Source organism: Oratosquilla oratoria, chromosome 16 (assembly GCF_046742065.1).
Source record: "Oratosquilla oratoria isolate Oo_2021 chromosome 16, ASM4674206v1, whole genome shotgun sequence".
NCBI classification, from domain to species: domain Eukaryota; kingdom Metazoa; phylum Arthropoda; class Malacostraca; order Stomatopoda; family Squillidae; genus Oratosquilla; species Oratosquilla oratoria.
This window is the reverse complement of record NC_134792.1, coordinates 28,982,465-28,990,432: the sequence shown is the minus strand read 5'-3', so window position 1 is coordinate 28,990,432 and position 7,968 is coordinate 28,982,465.

The window sequence follows — 7,968 nt, the reverse complement described above, 5'->3', positions numbered from 1 at the left end:
TGGAACACGTAGTCTCACTCATGGCATACTTTCGACTACACTCTCAATTACACCCAGACACACTCCAGAAATCTAGCACAATTCCATTCATACCAGGTATCACACTAGTCAAGTTCTCTGACACGGACAAAGCTATCAGTCAGATTTAGAGCCAGTCAGTACCCATCGCACCCACCCACACAATAGCTCAGGTCACAAGTTCCCCCTCACATAACACGAGAGCACGCAATATCGCTCACGCTAACGTTCTCCTTCAAGAACACAAATGTTTTGTACATGATGCCACAAACTCATTAACACGTGTTAACATAGATACCTTTCACAACCAAACAGACATTACAATCATCACGGTACATTTTTTTTCGCGTGAGTGATCGTTGCCGTGTGCTGCTAGCACGGAGGCAACACAGACCAGAATCCCCAGATCGCTCTCCTGCTAGACATTCACGTAACACATCTCCTGCAAGGCATTCACGTAATACAGACTACAGAATACAAAGACTCAGTCCACATCAAGGACAGTTACTCCATACGCATATATTCAATCATCAACTCTACCGGTACATAGCCTGGATATCCCAGACGTATTTCCCTATTCCTTAATTTTCAATACCACGTTTATCAATACCAAAGTGGCAATCTATCTCGACACGGGTTCCCCAGTTAACATCATGTCAGTACACAATATCCACAAATTCCGCACTGAAACAAAACGTGTCCATTTTGGACCCTCCCCCCCCCCCCGACGTCAACCTTTGCAATGTAGATGGCATACCATTCCCTATCATTGGTAAATTCTTCCTAAACATTAGCTTCAAAGATAAGTGCCCACCCATTCCAGTTACCACCTACGTAGTTGATGTTTACTTTCCTGCTGATATCCTCATAGGCTTAACATTGATTAAACAGCATAACATAATAATTTACCCTATCCAAAATGGCACCATTTATGAAGAAAAAAATCCTCCCTGCATTGCCATCAGCAACTTCCCACACAGTCAACCATATCAACGTGGCCGAGCGAGCAGAACATAATTCAACGTCGGTTAATTCTAGCCCCCCCCCCATTCAAATTCACTCTGTTTCATCACACCATGATGGACCAGCTGCTAGCACAAATGGCACCGCCACCCAAACACCTTCCCAGGACTCTAACTCTGCTACATTACTGACAGCTGTGGAATTGCGTTCCAAACGTAACAGACGCACTAACTCCTTCCGCGTGTCCAAATCAGACCGTTAATTTTTACATTGTTTAAATACTTAACCACATCCCCACCTCGAAGCTCTCCCTTTAATTCTCTTGGCCTTATCATATCATTGGACATGAGTCAAAGAACAAAGTCAAAGCACTCAGATTGCACCATCTTACGGAGACCGTCTTGCACAAAGATCATATCAAAAGAGTCCCCCGTGGCCTCGACATAGAGACTGTTCCTTCACAAATTCACACTACCCCTGCAATAGAGAACCATCACCAATCCTCTCCGCCAAAACCTCTAATTCCCCTTACCCGCTATAATCTTCGCAATCGAACGACAATTTCATAAATGTATATTCTTGCCTAGGTGAATGGGAATAACATCTACTTCCGCATGCTCATACAATTAAGTCTTATCTTATTCATGAGTATTTCCCAATACCACTATTATTCAAACATTATGTGTATGTATCTTAATGCCAAGGTTCTGCAAAAGGCCTTGTATTATTTCTTATCTTCCATGAGTACCAATCTCACTGAGGACAGTGAGTAGTGTCTGACCGAGCATCTGTTGGCAACCCCCTTCGATGTCCAGCGTGCACACGCGCGCACACACGCATTTGGAGCGAAAAGTATTCCAACGCCTTCAAACCAACTCTCGAGGGACCCTCTATTGTTCCTCCGGATCTCAAGAGAGGGGCATTCTATTGTTCCTAGTGACCCGAGGACCAGTCTTCCAGACAGCACCTGCTCGGATAATGGAAGCCGTCAGCGTTTCGGGGAAAACGCCCTGACACCTACGTCGGACAAAAGAGACCGCGTTCCTCGACTACAATGGAGACGACGCATGCCCGGTATATATCTAGGTTTTTGCAAAGCATTTGATACAGTATCCCATCAAAGGTTAATCACAAAGCTTCGGAGCTATGGGATGACAAGAAATCTGCTAAACTGGATAAGTACATTTTTAACAGGAAGAAAGCAAAGAGTAGTTGTGAATGGTGCAATGTCACCACGGACTAAAGTGCTGAGCGGTGTACCTCAGGGAAGTGTGCTGGGACCAGTACTATTTGTAATTTTTATCAATGATCTTCCACAAACAGTCCAATCAAAAGCATACTTATTTGCAGTGGACACAAAGGTATATGAAAAATTAGAGAGGCAGGATATTGCGAAATATTACAGAGAGATTTAAATGCACTGCAAGAATGGTCGAACAAATAGTTATTAAGATTTCATCCTGATAAATGTAAATACATGGCGATTCAAGGAAGAACACAAAACATAGATAAAAGACAGTATATAATGCGAAGAAGGAATGAAGAAGAGAACTGTTTATTGCAGAAGACCGAGACGGAAAAAGATCTACGTGTGATCATTAGTTACCGCCTTCGTTCAAGAAAGAGAACAGTTTTGGCGGGCCGTGTAAACTTTAGACGTCCTGGTCGCAATTTAACTTTTTTTTCACATTTTCCAGTTCCCGGTCATACCTGCTCTGAAATATGACTTCCCATTATAATAAAAAATTAAACTCACTATCGGAGAAAGATAAGATCACAAGTAGAGATCCGTAGATTGCGTCCACAATATGGGGTCCTCTTCAGAAGATTGGTACAGTAGGTAGTGAACAAGAATACTGCATATAGAGCCATAAGAGGGTACAATTGGGAGACGAGGAAAGAATCTCATGTCACATGTGACTGACATTTGTTTGGGGTAGGTCCAGTACCTTTTGAGAATGATTTAATAAATCCCATTCAAGTAATGCAATATGGTGACTATTGATTTTTTGGAAGTGCTGAAATCAGGGAAAGTGTTTATAAGTGAGGATTCAATATTTTTCCTTCTGAAACCACGATGAGATTTATAACAATTTTTCCAATCTATGCAGATTGTATAACATTTAGGGCACGGACATTTGGGACATGAGCCACAAAACCCGGACGTTTGGGCCACTGGATATAATCATGGAAATAAATACCAAAACATGTTTAAAACATAATATAAGATTTTATTAGATCTCATGTATAATGCAATGGAACATAAATGTACATGTTAATACATGTTCGACTGTCCTCCACGCAGGTCGTGGATATGCCCTTCATCAGTCCCGGAATTGTCTTTCTTCCCTCCTTTCTGTCAGTCCTCAGGTTGTAGAGACTCGTCTGAAGTTCGTAGCAAACCCTCTTTGTTCGCTCAGTGGGACGGATGCCACGCTCCTCCTGAAAAGTCCTGATGCATCAGTGTCCACACGGGATGACTCAGCGTGGAGACGCTCGATGAGTTTCCACAATGTGGGGTATGCGTGTCCCACAAGACCGAGGAACTTATTATTCCGGGTCATGTGAAGAATTGTCACCCCAGAACGCCCACATGAAGAATCGTCACCCCATGCGATCCTATCTGAAGAACTATCACGCCGAATATCAACAGTGGAATAAAGATTACGACGAATCTTAAACCCAGGATGGCCCACATGAATCGTCACCCGAGGATATCCCAGATGAAGATTTGTCACCCTGTCGAAGTCTGGGGTGACGATTCTTCATCTGATCCATTGTTCCAGCCCTCGGAGATGCTGTTCGTCCTGTATTGGTTGTCTAGCGTGGCAAGGTACACGCTCCATATATCGGTGTCGAACATCGAAGGGGCGCGGCAATGACTCCGTTGTGAGGACGGTTGACTCGGACTTGACGTGAGCTGTCCAGACACACCTGTCGCATCGAAGTATTCGATGACTGGGGCGGCTTCATCAGGCGTGGCTGAGCGGAGGTAGTACATACATGCCTTCCTTCACATTCTCTGGTGGCAGGAATGCCAGCCCATCAACCTAGCCACAAAACAGGAGGAACTGGTCTTCTTCTTCATAAAGAGTCTTCAGACCCAGTGACTGAAGACTTCACACAACGCCAGACTATTTCATCCACTGACTTGGCTATTTCTTTGTGTACATGTAGTCATCCAGACAGACCTTCTGTCCACTTCTCGTCAATGTAATCACTTCCATACTAATTGAATAGCTTTGAGAAAACATCAAAACCCAACCTCAGGAAACACCGCGATGTGGGGTTAATGTCTTGGAGTCAAAACAAGAGGTAACCTATCTTGGAATACCCTTGGATCAGTCCCTCTCAGGGAATACCATAACGGATAAGATTGTATCTAAGTGTTCACATGAAGTCAATTTTTTGTACAGAAAAGCCAGAAATTTTGATTTGGAAACAAAGAAGCTTCTGGTCTCAGCCTTGTTACAGCATCACTTTGATTACGCTTGTAGCTCTTGGTACAGTAGTCTGAGCAGAAAATAAAAACAGTCTCGGCTACAGGTTGCACAAAATAAAATCATTAGATTCATGCTAAATTTACCTCAACGTAGTCATATTGGTACAGAAGAATTTAGCAAGGTAGGAATGTTACCTGTAAAATATCGTGTCCAGCAGCTGAAACTAAACCACATTTACAATGTCGTTCATAATTCCCCTCATATGTGAGCTGTAATTTTACGTTATCGGCTGAGAACCGAACCCGGAACAGTCAAGGGTCTTTTATTGTATCTCATGCAGGTCCCTTCACCAAAAACAGCTTTCATTTCACAGGTGCTCAACTATGGAACTCACTACCTGTGTCCATTAAAAAGTCAAATAGTAAGGTTAACTTCAAGAAAAAAGTCAAGGGTTACTATATGTCTTAGCTATGGACAGAGAACAGCCTTGATTTTATGTATTACTACTAGTTTAGTGAGGGATACCTGATTCCATGAGTAATACCATCCAAATCTGCGTTCACTCATAACTGTTCTGACCCCCCCCTTTTTTTTGTCCTTCAGAAGTTTAGTTTAGTATAACAATGTTTGATGTTACAAATTGGTTTCCACCTTTGTTTTGCTAGTCATAGTATGGTATATGTCTCAGGTAGGGTCCGAGAACAGTTATGATCTGACCATAATTAAGCCTGGTGAATCAGGGCACCAGGCAACGGGGTAATTGGACTTTTCCCTCGTTCTCCTTGTTGTTTTACTCATACGAATACTGGTCCCCTGTATCCTACTTCTGGTGCTTCAGGTTATAATGTACTACTTCCTAGTGCTCATACTAATTGCCCACTCCATCCTGAGATTCAGGTAAAATTTTAGAATTAATTAATAGGTGAACCTAGCTGCAATGTAGCTTTCACTACAACATGTTGATACAGCTGTAGAATAATGTAGTATATCATTAATGGTACTACTCTGATATAGTACTCACTCATACTGTTTTGTTACAATGTAACATTGTTTTGTTGTTCCTTTGCTTAATGCAATCTTCCTTATTGTGATGGTGCTCAATTTTTTTATCTCAATATCCTATGTTTTACGAATATTTTAGTAATATTAGCAAAACTATAACAATGTTTATGTGTCATATATGTACTGACTGGTATTACTCATGATTGTCTCTGGTCCCCTTAACCCCCCACGTATGTTGTCTGTGTGACTTAGTGTAGAATAACATTCTAATGAGGACCACAATGAAAATAAGCGTACATGTTTTTTTGTGTTATCCTCGGCAATTTGCAATTATTATTTCGAACTATGTGTTCTTGTCATTATCTGCACTTTCATGTATATTGATTCTTTGCCAAATAAAGTCTATCTATTTATACTGAATTGTCTGCCGTAGGTGTGAGGTGAGGCAACTTTTATTAAATTTGAACTCACTTGGGTGTGACACATTAAAGCAATACCTTGTCATTAAAGACACAATTTATTTTGCAGATAAGTAAAAATATCTATTGTAATCTATATTTGTTTTCAACTTTGATCCATGGCCCAAATGTCCAAGCTTCGTGACCCATGGCTCAAACGTCCGAGGTCCAAATATCCGCCCACGCTTCTTGCTGGAGTGAATGAACACTGGATTATTCTTAAGTGTATTGGATTAAGTTTTCATGTTCTTTAATTCTTGCGGTAAGATCACGCCCAGTTTGGCCCCAATACACCTCATCGCAGTCTTGGCATGGTAGTTACAAAGGATTACAAAGGCGGAGCATGCCGACAGGAGAGCTTTTGGTCCATATCTAGGTCGGATGTGAAAAAATCATAATAATAAATAAAAACTATAATAATGTAAATGTGAAATAAAATATACAAATAAATGCATAGGTATAGTTAAATAATAAACAAACGGGTAAATAGTAAGCAATAATGAATTAACATATTGCCAATAATAAATGAGAATGAAACAGACAAATGATAACAAAACAAAAACAAATAATATGAAATGAATAATAATCATTACAACATCTTGCTTAGGTGTTTATCTAAATGATTTATAAAGCTTCGAACTGAACTACATTGCACTGCCTCTGCAGAAAGTTTATTCACTTCGGGGCTGTTATCTACATTGGGATCCACGACATTTGGGCACTGGACATTTAGGCACAGGACATTGGGGCACAAAGTGGCAGGTACGACATTTGCGCACAATATGAAATCGTCATAGTAACAATCAAGCAAATTAGTCTTTTTTCAACAACTGAGCTTTAGTAATTCATACTGCTGTTTCACTTGAGTAACTCAGAGGCTCAAGAGATTACATCACTGCTTTCGTACTAAGTCGGGCACTAAAATGAGTACTTTTTTCAAACTAAAGTTTATTCATCACTGTCATGTCTTTATAAATGCATGCTGTGCCTATCAATAGAATAATATTTTGTATCAAGAAAGTTACTAAGTCTAGTAATAAAATGAGTATTTGATTTCAAACAAAACTTTATTCATCCATGAGGATTTGGAGACCACAGATCTTCAGATTTCTGGTTCATCAACATTGTTCACAGGTTTCCAGCGGATATTGTGGCCGGCACCTTTCAGGCACTCTTCAACTGTTTTGGCTCCAGAAGCTCTAGCATGGCACAAGGTCTTCAATCTCTGCTGAAGATCGGTGTAGACTTTACGCATACGTTTCATAGGTGGCTGTCCTCTGGCATCCTGCTGTATTGTCACTGATACAGAGCATTCGTCCTTCTTGAGTGCCTCTATATGCTTCCACACAGATGGGTGGTTGTGGCCAACCAAATTGGAGAATCTGTTATTCCATGCCTCGCAGAGGTTGTTGGTGAGTGGCTCATCGTTTAGTGTGGCCTCGTGCACATTCCAGAGATGTGGAGGGAACAGTGGCGGTATTCTTCTCATCCGTATACCAGTCTGACCTGGGATCGCTTGGGCCCGCCGGAACGTACCTGTCACATACATCCTGTCGAAGTACTCGACAAGTGGCTCAGCACCATCGGGTATATGGTGCATCAGCCACCGGAACCCATCCTCAACATCACAGAGTGGCAGAAGAGCGAGCGCATCCAGCATCCCACAACAGTTTCATATCTTCATTTTTGCTATACAGCTGCACAAGACCAAGTTCTTGTACTTTTTGCCATGTACTCTGGGTCAAATGGAAAAAGCACCCACGAACTTGAACGTGCTCACCAAGGACAACCCTTACAGCACTGATGACTGCTTGTTCGAAGTCGCATAGGACAGTGGTCGGATCTGGATAAAGGTCCTGTCTGGCGCAGTGGTCCAACACTATCTGAATAAGATCTTGATAGGTTTCCTGTGATTTTCTTTGAAGAAGCGCATAAACTGTTGTCACTGCGGTGTCACCAAGCGGTACCCTGATGATGTAGAGTTGGAGGAAATGACGTGGTGCCATTGAGAAGTTGCCATCCATCATCCAGGTATCTGCATGGGCTAGGGTTCTCAGGGCTATTGGGGATGCAAACACGATGAT